Source organism: Ornithodoros turicata, chromosome 1 (genome assembly GCF_037126465.1).
Source record: "Ornithodoros turicata isolate Travis chromosome 1, ASM3712646v1, whole genome shotgun sequence".
NCBI lineage: Eukaryota > Metazoa > Arthropoda > Arachnida > Ixodida > Argasidae > Ornithodoros > Ornithodoros turicata.
The window spans coordinates 125,922,720-125,935,324 of NC_088201.1; the positions used below are offsets into that span (position 1 = coordinate 125,922,720).

At 40.0% G+C, this 12,605-nt stretch overlaps 1 long non-coding RNA gene across 1 annotated transcript in view; it reads left to right on the forward strand.

Moving 5' to 3' along the window:
* The window catches only part of LOC135368692 (uncharacterized), a 94,358-nt gene extending 82,393 nt beyond the window's left edge, over positions 1 to 11,965 (forward strand). The window contains exons 3-4 of the long non-coding RNA XR_010414853.1: positions 11,100 to 11,138; positions 11,912 to 11,965. This is a non-coding gene — a long non-coding RNA (uncharacterized LOC135368692). The remainder of the gene's footprint in view (positions 1 to 11,099; positions 11,139 to 11,911) is intronic.
* The last annotated feature ends 640 nt before the right edge of the window (positions 11,966 to 12,605 follow it).

The window sequence follows — 12,605 nt, forward strand, 5'->3', positions numbered from 1 at the left end:
AGCTTTTTGCGCTCGCTAGAATCCGTCGGCTGCTATCGTACGAATTGCGTTTTGTTGTTATTGTTTTTTCGTGTGAAAGCCCCGCAATCGTTCAAGAATACACGTAGCCCCTGTTCGTAGTGTCTCGGCTAAGAATAAACTCGCAAGAAAATGCTTCCGAACACAATTATTGGCGAAACTCATCGAAATGCGCCGGTCGGGGTACCACTCCAGTCGGGGTACCATTCTCTCGCCGGTCGGGGTACCACCCTTTCTAGCTACCATAGTATAGATATATTAAGAAACTACGGCCATGTTAAACGCCGGCTCCCCCGCCAGGGCAGCGCCACCGTCACGCTGACTTTTTTCGCGTATTTTTCCTCGCGCGCGGCAGGCGGCGCTCGGGTGGAGGCTCTTACCGGTGGGCGGAGCGTGGCCGGAGGCAGCGTGCGCGCCTACCCGCTCACATTTTTCAGCCTGGGCCGATTTCTTTCATCATTTTTCAATCTGTGTCGAATTCAATCGCAATTTTTCCCCCGCTACAACAGGTGTGCAGTAGGCAGTTTACATGCAAAGGATAGCCATACACAAAAGTACAAGTGAAAATATATTTATTAAAGTCATTAGTGTCGAGAATTATGTTATGACTCTGTGTGAAGGAGAAGAAATTAGCCAAAAACCTGATGCAATAGCATTGAAGGGGTATCACAATTTTTTTTTATTAGCGATAATCACGCAAGTTTTCAATTAAGCAGAAGGAGTGGCACATTTTAATCAAAGAAGATATTTTTAATCACTATGATTACAATCAAAATCAAAAGTTTTATTACAAAAACTCTAACATGACCATGATAGTGGAGTTTTAATTACAAAGTTCTGATAGATGTATGTAACTTCAAGAACAATAGCTGGGCCGACTTCTCTAGCGATTTCTTATTATTTTTTTCAGCGCGCGGTGGGTGGCGCGCAGGTGAGGGGCTGTCCGGGTGCTTACCAGCAGGCTGACAGGCTCGGTGCGCCTGGACCGACTTCTTTGGCGATTTTTCCGCATGGGCCGACTTCTCTAGCGATTTTTTTTTCAGCGCGCGGTGGGTGGTGCGCAGGTGAGGGGCTGTCCGGGTGCTTACCAGCGTGCTGAAGAGCTGAGCGTACACTTATGGTTGTACACACTGGGCTGACTTCTTTGGCTATTTTTCAGCCTGGGCCGACTTCGTTCGCATTGTTTCATGCGGCGCGCAAGTAGGGGCATGCACACTGACAACATCGGGCCACATCTTTGGTGATTTTTCACCCTGGGACGACTTCGTTTGCAAGTTTTTTTTCAGGTGGTGCGTGTATCAAAATTAAAAGTTTTATTATAAAAAGTCTAACATGACCACCCTAGCAGAGTTTTAATTACAAAGTTCTGACAGATGTACGTAACTTCATGCACAACAGCTAATATTCCATTATGACACATTTAATCAAAGAATATATTTTTAGTCACTATGATTACAATCAAAATTAAAAGTTTTATTATAAAAAGTCTTACATTATTATACGCGACCACCATAGTGGAGCTGTAATTACAAGTGCCGATAGATGTATGTGAACAGCAGAGAACCTGGAAGACCATGGGACACACATGACACGAACACAAAACGAAATAAGATCTATAACACTACATTGGTTAATCAAAACAACAAAGGAGGAGAATAATCTATCATTTTAACTACCATAAAATCATCCTCGTGACTTAATCTTGTCGAATCCAATACAATTTTCATTCTAAGAGACACTACAAACCTTATTTTGTTTTATGAATCCAACACAGAAAATATATTAAAAAATGAACTTCACCGCATAGCGCGCTCCTAGTCAACAACCAGCTCTTATAATATCTGCCCAGATTTGTTGAAGACGGGAGGCGTACGCCTGTTTTGTCACAGTTATGAACATTTTCGAGCGCAATAGGGAAGATTATTCCAACATTACACAATTAATCAATTTCTTATTAAGTAAACAGCATAGGCATACGGAAATAATGAGAAAGAAAACGATCAACAGCTAGCATTAATAGAGAGCCAAAACAATGCACAATCCAACATGTAAACAACAGACACATGCAGGAAAATAAAATCAAGGAAGGAAAAAGAATCTACCAAAATGAGAAACATGCACGGATGAATAGCAGAGAAACATTTTGAACAGCACACTATCCAAACGTAAACAATAGCACACACGCAAGGAAATAATGAGAAACACGATCAACAGCCAATAGAGAACCAAAACCAATCACATCAACAAGAGGTACACAAAGGATAAATAATTGAAAAAGAATCTTTCAAAACGAGAAACATGCACGGAGTTAACGCTGAATAGCAGAGAAACACTCAAAACTGCGCACCTGCCAATGTGTAAACAACAGAGAGGAAAATATTATTGAAACAAGATCAACAGCTAATAGAGAGCCAAAATCCAACACGTAAACAAGACGTACACAAAGGATAAATAATTGAAAAACAATCTATCAAAACGAGAAACATGCACGAATGAATAGCAGAGAAACACTCTAAACGGCGCATCTAGCCAACGTGTAAACAACATGCAGGAAAATAATTGAAAAATAATCTATCAAAACGAGAAACATGCACGGATGAATAGCAGAGAAACACTTTGAACGGCACACCATCCACGCGTAAACAATAGGTACATGCAATGAAATAATGACAAATACAATCAACTGATGGAGAACCAAACAAATGCACCAAAGCAAACAAGAGGTACATAAAAGAAAATAATTGAAAAACAATCTATCAAAATGATAAACATGCACGGATGAATAGCAGAGAAACGCTTTGAACGATGCATCTGCCAACATGTAAACAACACACAGAAAAATAATAGCGAAACAAACTATCAAACATTACAAATTGAAATGGAAATAATATATCTTTTGAACTATCATAAAATCATCCTTGCGACCTAACAACATACAATTTTCGTCCTACTCGGGCACTATAAACATTACCTTGACGGATATATCCAACACACGCAGTACAGACAAGCTTTACACAGTACAACCAGTTTCGAGCACGGCGGGGTCACTCTCTCCCTCTATACAGCCCAAAGCGAAGAATCTGTTTATAGGGTGGGGAAACCCTCTCTCTTTTTCACATTATTTCCTCCAAAACAGTATAGACATACGGAAATAATGAGAAACAAAACGATCAACAGCTAATAGAGAACCAAAACCCATCACGTAAACAAGAGGTACACAAAGGATTAATAATTGAAAAAGAATCCATCAAAACGATAAGCATGCACGGATGAATAGCAGAGAAACAGTCTAAACGGCGCATCTGTCAATGTGTAAACAACAGACAGGAAAATATTATTGAAACAAGATCAACAGCTAATAGAGAGCCAAAATCCAACACGTAAACAAGATGTACACAACGGATAAATAATTGAAAAAGAATCTATCAAAACGAGAAACATGGACGGATGAATAGCAGAGAAACACCCTAAACGGTGCATCTAGCCAACGTCTAAACAACATGCAGGAAAATAATTGAAAAAGAATCTAGCAAAACGAGAAACATGCACGGATGAATAGCAGAGAAACGCTTTGAACGATGCATTTGCCAACATGTAAACAACACACAGGAAAATAATAACGAAACAAACTATCAAACATTACAAATTGAAATGGAAATAATATATCTTTTGAACTATCACAAAATCAACCTTGCGACCTAACAATGTAGAATTTTCGTCCTACTCGTGCACTATAAACATTACCTTGACAGAGGTATCCAAACACGCAGCACAGCTAAGCTTTCCACAGTACAACCAGACTGGAGCCCGGCGGGGTCACTCTCTCTATATATACAGCCCAAAGCGAAGAATCCACACATCATTGGCAATCTATGGAGTGGGAAACCCTCTCTCTTTTTCACATTCTTTCCTCCAACAGGAAATATTCTTAGGACCGGTGTACAGAGGCGAAATTTTTTATTGATCGCAAATAGACATTGGAATTATTCGATTTTCAAGAACACAATAAGAATTCTATCAAAAAACAATATACATAGTGTCTCCTTAGCAATCTTCAATCTAATCAAAAGCTGTTTTCGTTGCGATGTGTTGAATACATTACAGTGATGACAAAGAATACAATTATTATTTCATTTATACACGTGTTTATTTCGATAAATTACAGTTCTATCCAAACTCTGAAGTTTTCGTTTGTTGTCTTGATTGATGAATTCCGAAGACATCAAGTAGTTTATTCTGATTATTGGACACTTGAATCCAGCGTTCATTAACGCAGGTGATATGTTGTCGCCGTGTTTGTATTGCTTCAACAACTTGCACTTCGTAGCGATGAACTTGCACAGCCTCTTATTGATGTTTCCTTTCTTTGTATGAAGATTCTTGAATGGCGTACAAGAGAGTATTAGATGAAAATCGTCCGGTGGTCCACCGCAATTGATATGTTTCTTGAGTTTCAATAAGTGATGATACATCAGACCTTGCACGACAATATTGAAGTTCTGTTCATTCGACACCCTTGACTGGTAGAATAAAATGAATGTGTAGAGGTTCTAGGGTGGAATATATCACATGATAAGATTTTTTATGTACTTTCCATTTCAACCGTAATTTCAACAAATCCATAATGAATAGTGCGATATAGACTGCTTGTATATGATAATTTGATCTGATTGCTTTCTTGATTAACGCAATGCCCATTGCAATGATTACAATTACATCTGTGTATATCAATTCTTCGTTAGCAAACCTCAAAAACTCCACCATCAATCCCAGTGGTCCTTCCGATGTTGACGTGCAAATATTTTTATAACTACTGTAGATTCGGCATACAAGTTCTCGCATCTTGAATTCCATGATTTGCCCCATATCTCCGAATACGACCATGTCTAGGACGCACCGAAATACAGCGATAATTGAATCGTTTCGAGGCTCCTCCTTTTCGAAGCAGCTTTTTATCAGGTCCTCCCATGACCTATGGTAACAAGTACAAAATCCGTCCATCTCTTCAATGTATAGCACTTGTCTGTTCTGTTTTGTAGTGTGCCTCGACACTTAATTAAATCATATTGGTGCAAATTTTATTTATTAAAAATTTATTATCGCGTTTAGAATGTTCCACCTGACGTTAGAATTATGAAAATCAATTTACAAAAAAGATGTGATGTCTAAGGAAAAAACGCGTGCTTTCAATTATTCTATGTACAAGACAGCGCTAGAGACCCTCCTTCCCTAACTTGACTTGCAGGAGTCAGTTTATGCCTTTGCATACCAAGACCATTGCTGGATTCCCCTACTCCCTGCGGGCGTAACCTTAACGAAAGTGTACGGGAACTCAGCTTCCCTCTCTCACTTCGTTTCCACTAGTGGGCCCTGAATGAAAAATACATGTTTCTGTGATGTATATTTGCGCTGCGTGGTTACGAAAAATGTTTGCCTAAATTAATTACTGATTTTGACTTTGTTTCAAATGATCACTCGATTGATATTAATAAAAATATTCTACTTTTGGGAAAGTTGTGCGCGTTGATTTTCGCTGTAGCAAACTTTTACATTAATTTGCATTTCAGATGAGTTGTTTGTGGCTTCTGTGTGTAGAAATTACTATTGCAAAGTTGTCATAAAACGACGTAATTAAATTTGATTCTCGTTTTCGAATGAGTATTGTGTCTATCATTGAATAAATTTGACTTTCTCTTTTTGCTTCAGATATTCACTCTTTCGATATTTTGTGAGTTGAGAATAATGTATGCATAATAGTTGTGTCAGATTTGAAATACATTAAAATGCATCGTTTCTCGTTTTGGTTGAGTATCGTTTGCGCCAATAATATTTCTCATTTGCTTAGATAATGTTTCTCTAAAACCAGTTTGCACTGACATAAAAGTCTATTCTTACATTTTTTGCGTGCTATTGTTTTTTGATAGGATTCTTATTGTGTTCTTGAAAATCGAATAATTCCAATGTCTATTTGCGATCAATAAAAAATTTCGCCTCTGTACACCGGTCCTAAGAATATTTCGTTTTGGAGGAGAGAATGTGAAAAAGAGAGAGGGTTTCCCACTCCATAGATTGCCAAGGATGTGCGGATTCTTCGCTTTGGGCTGTATAGAGAGAGAGAGTGACCCCGCCGGGCTCCAGTCTGGTTGTACTGTGGAAAGCTTAGCTGTGCTGCGTGTTTGGATACCTCTGTCAAGGTAATGTTTATAGTGCACGAGTAGGACGAAAATTCTACATTGTTAGGTCGCAAGGTTGATTTTCTGATAGTTCAAAAGATATATTATTTCCATTTCAATTTGTAATGTTTGATAGTTCGTTTCGTTATTGTTTTCCTGTGTGTTGTTTACATGTTGGCAGATGCATCGTTCAAAGCGTTTCTCTGCTATTCATCCGTGCATGTTTCTCGTTTTGATAGATTCTTTTTCAATTATTTTCCTGCATGTTGTTTACACGTTGGCTAGATGCACCGTTTAGAGTGTTTCTCTGCTATTCATCCGTGCCTGTTTCTCGTTTTGATAGATTGTTTTTCAATTATTAATCCTTTGTGTACCTCTTGTTTACGTGATGGTTTTTGGTTCTCTGTTAGCTGTTGATCGTTTTGTTTCTGATTATTTCCGTATGTCTATGCTGTTTTGGAGGAAAGAATGTCAAAAAAAGAGAGAGGGTTTCCCCACCCCATAGATTGACAACAGATTCTTCGCTTTGGACTGTATAGAGGGAGAGAGTGACCCCGCCGTGCTCGAGACTGGTTGTACTGTGTAAAGCTTGCCTGTACTGCGTGTGTTGGATATATCCGTCAAGCTAATGTTTATAGTGCCCGAGTAGGACGAAAATTGTATATTGTTAGGTCGTAAGGATGATTTTATGATAGTTCAAAAGATATATTATTTCTATTTCAATTTGTAATGTTTGACAGTTTGTTTCGCTATTATTTTCCTGTGTGTTGTTTACATGTTGGCAGATGCATCGTTCAAAGCGTTTCTCTGCTATTCATCCGTGCATGTTTATCGTTTTGATAGATTGTTTTTCAATTATTTTCTTTTGTGTACCTCTTGATTGCTTTGGTGCATTTGTTTGGTTCTCTATTAGCTGTTGATTGTATTTCTCATTATTTCATTGCATGTACCTATTGGTTACGCGTGGATGGTGTGCCGTTCAAAGTGTTTCTCTGCTATTCATCCGTGCATGTTTCTCGTTTTGATAGATTGTTTTTCAATTATTTATCCTTTGTGTACGTCTTGTCTACGTGTTGGATTTTGGCTCTCTATTAGCTGTTGATCTTGTTTCAATAATATTTTCCTGTCTGTTGTTTACACATTGGCAGATGCGCAGTTTAGAGTGTTTCTCTGCTATTCAGCGTTAGCTCCGTGCATGTTTCTCGTTTTGAAAGATTCTTTTTCAATTATTTATCCTTTGTGTACCTCTTGTTTATGTGATTGGTTTTGGTTCTCTATTAGCTGTTGATCGTGTTTCTCATTCTTTCCTTGCGTGTGTGCTATTGTTTACGTTTGGATAGTGTGCCGTTCAAAGTGTTTCTCTGCTATTTATCCGTGCATGTTTCTCGTTTTCATAGATTATTTTTCAATTATTTTCCTGCATGTGTCTCTTGTTTACATGTTGGATTGTGCATTGTTTTGGCTCTCTAGTAATGCTAGCTGTTGATCGTTTTCTTTCTTATTATTTCCGTATGCCTATGCTGTTTACTTAATAAGAAATTGATTAATTGTGTAATGTTGGAATAATCTTCCCTATTGCGCTCGAAAATGTTCATAACTGTGACAAAACAGGCGTACGCCTCCCGTCTTCAACAAATCAGGGCAGATATTATTAGAGCTGGTTGTTGACTAGGAGCGCGCTATGCGGTGAAGTTCATTTTTTAATATATTTTCTGTGTTGGATTCATAAAACAAAATAAGGTTTGTAGTGTCTCTTAGAATGAAAATTGTATTGGATTCGACAAGATTAAGTCACGAGGATGATTTTATGGTAGCTAAAATGATAGATTATTCTCCTCCTTTGTTGTTTTGATTAACCAATGTAGTGTTATAGATCTTATTTCGCTTTGTGTTCGTGTCATGTGTGTCCCATGGTCTTCCAGGTTCTCTGCTGTTCACATACATCTATCAGCACTTGTAATTACAGCTCCACTATGGTGGTCGCGTATAATAATGTAAGACTTTTTATAATAAAACTTTTAATTTTGATTGTAATCATAGTGATTAAAAATATATTCTTTGATTAAATGTGTCATAATGGAATATTAGCTGTTGTGCATGAAGTTACGTACATCTGTCAGAACTTTGTAATTAAAACTCTGCTAGGGTGGTCATGTTAGACTTTTTATAATAAAACTTTTAATTTTGATACACGCACCACCTGAAAAAAAAACTTGCAAACGAAGTCGTCCCAGGGTGAAAAATCACCAAAGATGTGGCCCGATGTTGTCAGTGTGCATGCCCCTACTTGCGCGCCGCATGAAACAATGCGAACGAAGTCGGCCCAGGCTGAAAAATAGCCAAAGAAGTCAGCCCAGTGTGTACAACCATAAGTGTACGCTCAGCTCTTCAGCCCGCTGGTAAGCACCCGGACAGCCCCTCACCTGCGCGCCACCCACCGCGCGCTGAAAAAAATAATAAGAAATCGCTAGAGAAGTCGGCCCAGCTATTGTTCTTGAAGTTACATACATCTATCAGAACTTTGTAATTAAAACTCCACTATCATGGTCATGTTAGAGTTTTTATAATAAAACTTTTGATTTTGATTGTAATCATAGTGATTAAAAATATCTTCTTTGATTAAAATGTGCTACTCCTTCTGCTTAATTGAAAACTTGCGTGATTATCGCTAATAAAAAAAAATTGTGATACCCCTTCAATGCTATTGCATCAGGTTTTTGGCTAATTTCTTCTCCTTCACACAGAGTCATAACATAATTCTCGACACTAATGACTTTAATAAATATATTTTCACTTGTACTTTTGTGTATGGCTATCCTTTGCATGTAAACTGCCTACTGCACACCTGTTGTAGCGGGGGAAAAATTGCGATTGAATTCGACACAGATTGAAAAATGATGAAAGAAATCGGCCCAGGCTGAAAAATGTGAGCGGGTAGGCGCGCACGCTGCCTCCGGCCACGCTCCGCCCACCGGTAAGAGCCTCCACCCGAGCGCCGTAGTTAACAATAACATGGCCGTAGTTTCTCAATATATCTATACTACTAGCCGGCTCACGCATTATTCAACAAGCACACGGTTCAGGAGGCACACATATTACTTAGCGGGCAGAAAGCCGTTTCATACCGACGTGACGGCTTTGTACCTGCTGAAATTTGGCGATGGGGATCGCTGTGCTTTCTATTTGATAACCGTTACGGCTGTTTCCAGACGGTTACGGCTGTGTACCGGCCGCACTTTCCGTGGAAACTTTTTTAACGGGCACGTGTCCGTGGATCCGTCAGTGTTTAGAGTATATCTGAAGCAACAGTGAGAAAAAACACCAAGAGGAGAGGTCATCGTTTTCGGGCTATGATGTGCTACACAGTTCGGGTGTACCTCGCATAAAGTGGTCTAAATCCCTGTTGCAAAATAAACTACTGTAAATAAATGTTATCTGACTATAAATACACAGTCGTGCGCGGGAAACTGCCAATGGCGAACTTGGACAAACCTAATAATAAAATAACAGGCTGTACCGTCGCTTCCAGCCTGCTGAGCCTAGCGGCCGCTAAAATGTGGTTTTCGTTCGATAAAACGACCTGGACAGACATCCGAATTCCGTGAATTGCAGTGGTTAAATAGTGATATCGTGCTTTTAAACACGGCATATAATCTTACGAAACAATAGAGGATTCTCCTTGATTTTCCTTGTTTTGAGAACGGGAATTTCGAGATCGGGGATTTCGCAACTGGGTATATTGAGGTCCTCCCCGCATTTCTCTCTCTCTCTCTCTCTCTCTCCTTTTTTTTTCAACAGTAACTGTGTTCTTTTCTCATTGAATGGGGAATGTTGGACAAGTCCTTTTATATGGCAAGAAGAAAGAGAAAGAAAGAAAAGAGAGAGATTGAAGATCGTGAATGAATTTACTGTTTGTGTGCTTGATAAAATTACATGCGGCACGTGCTATGATACTGACTCAGTGTAAAGTAATCTGGTCCTTCGCGTTGCACGCTCTCGGAAACCTTCTTGCTTGTTTGGTTCGTAGAGGATACGACCTTCAAGAAAACGATCCTCCCACTTCTCAAGCCTTGGCTTTCGCTTTTGTGAAGGGATAATAGGCTTGCGCAATAACCCAAGTCCGAAGGGCTATTTTGGGAGCACGGATTTTGGAGAGAACCCTTAGAGAGACAACCCATTGCTGCTGGACACCAACTGGATAAAGGGAGGTGGCGCCCCGTAGTGACACCTTTTTCGACGCGATTGGGCAGGGGGAAAGTGGGACCGTAGCCTCAACACAGCGGGCACTCCCCGTTCGCGAACGAGATTACGCACTTCAAGAAGGATCGGCGGGAGCACCGAGGCTTCCGGTCTCCCTCACCCTGCCGGATGCCGTCGGGTAAAAAGTCGGGTCCTCGATGTCGAGTGCGGACGGCGTGGGTTTCCCTAACCGGGTAGCCACGACCAATGATCGAGTGCCGATTCAGATTGTGTGTGGCAGTGTGTACGGGTTATAAGTTTACTAAAACAACAAGAAAGTTGATAGATTTAGATAGCCTCGTCGCTATCTAAACACTGTCTCTGTGTCAGGCCCTCAACTGGTTTTTCGCACCGAATCATTCCTTTTTAACTAGTTCTCGTGAGGGTTTCCTTCACTGACTATACTGCACTTGCCGCGTTCTGGTGGTGACTAGAATTTCCACGACAACGGCTCCCCACACCTTTGACATATCACTAACAGCAGTGCTACAGCACGCTAAACGCTCGTAGCATATATCCCTCATATTGATCAACCACCAAATCATATTTGGGACCTTGGGTGGCAATATTGGCCGAGTTCTGTAAGCGAAAACTGTGCTGCACTGACGGCGGGCTGTAAATGTCCTTCAAATGTGCAAATGCGCGAATAACTGGTCCTTCCTTTTGCAGATTATAGAATGTCTTCTGGACTTCATCGTGGCAAACTGGGTGAGAACATCGCACATGCTCCATCATAGCTATATTACGGTCATGCGCTGTGTAATTATTGTGTGCAATCGAGGGAAATTCCCAGCTTCGTCTGCACCGCCAGGAGACAAAATGTCTCCGAAGGGAACATGCTTGCAGAAGATATCAGCCTTTTCTCGCCAGGGTACTTGATGAAGTCGTCATTTCGTGATGCTAACTAATTCAGTAATCTAAGCTTTATCATTGAACTCGAGAAAGAACGAAATCACGTAACAGAAACAAGTGAAAGTTACGAGAGCACACAGTGAAGTACTCCGTAGAAAATGCATAAAATGTAGCACGAAAACACAAAGTACCGTTAAAGCTCAGCTATGCCGACTTTTTAGTGCTACAGAATTGAACGATATTCATGCAGAGTGTCCATTAGGAAACACTAAACACCTGTATGAAAGATTTAAACCGAAGTGTTTGCCTTAAAAAACGTTCTTTTTAATTTCACCGAGAACCGTTCTAAAAGGTCGGCCAACCCCAAAAAGTATATTATGTAATTCTATTGGTTCTGTAACTCAAATATACTCAGCTTAGTCGCAGGCTTCAACGTGCTAGCACACAAGGGGGAAGGGGGAATATGTTTATTGAAAAAAAAAAAGGAGTAAAGGTTAGTCAGGCGTAGCACACAAGGCTTCATAGTAGCCTTTACGACCGTCTAGTATCGTTCCTAGTAACGCTGAGGCATCAAATATGAAGCCAAGAAATGAATAAGATATATGTGTTAGTATTGTGTCTACTTCCAGTCTAAGATCCACCTATTCGACGACCATGATATCGAATGCGCAAGGACAGCAATGGTAAGGACAGGGCTGGCTTGTCATCTGAGGTTACTTAGTTTTAGGTATCACGTGGATTAAACACAAATTCTACCAATGAAGGCAGCGACATTTGCGTTTCGGTGTGGGCAGAAAGGAAATGAGCCATCATAGCGCTTCCGAAAGTGAATAGTCCTTTTCTGTTTCGTTGATGAGATGAAGCAAGAGTGTGTGTGCAGAGCCTCAACCATATCCGTTATGTTATACTGCAAAATATGTTCCCAGAAATCTTGATCCGTCGTTGGTCGTTTGATGGTTGGTGGTTTGAAATTGGTCGTTATGATCTTTATGAAAATGGGTCGTTATGATCAGAACAATTTACGTTGTACAATGCGAGTACAGAGCGAGTTCTTCTGTTTACTATATTATTATCTTTACTATACTGTTTACTATATTACATATCGTGCGTTTCAGAGAAACTTCTCATCAATTCTCAGAGAAGAAAAGCTGCATTTTCCACGCAGACTTTTCTGTTGATAAACGAGCAGAATGTGCACTGACGTGATTACTGCATTATTCAATCCAAATGAACCTCTAAGCGTCGACTAGGATAACACTTCTTTGACTTTGAGGAGGTTCGAAGAGGATGATAGAGCTCTCGTAGTGCGATCTCCCCGAAGCT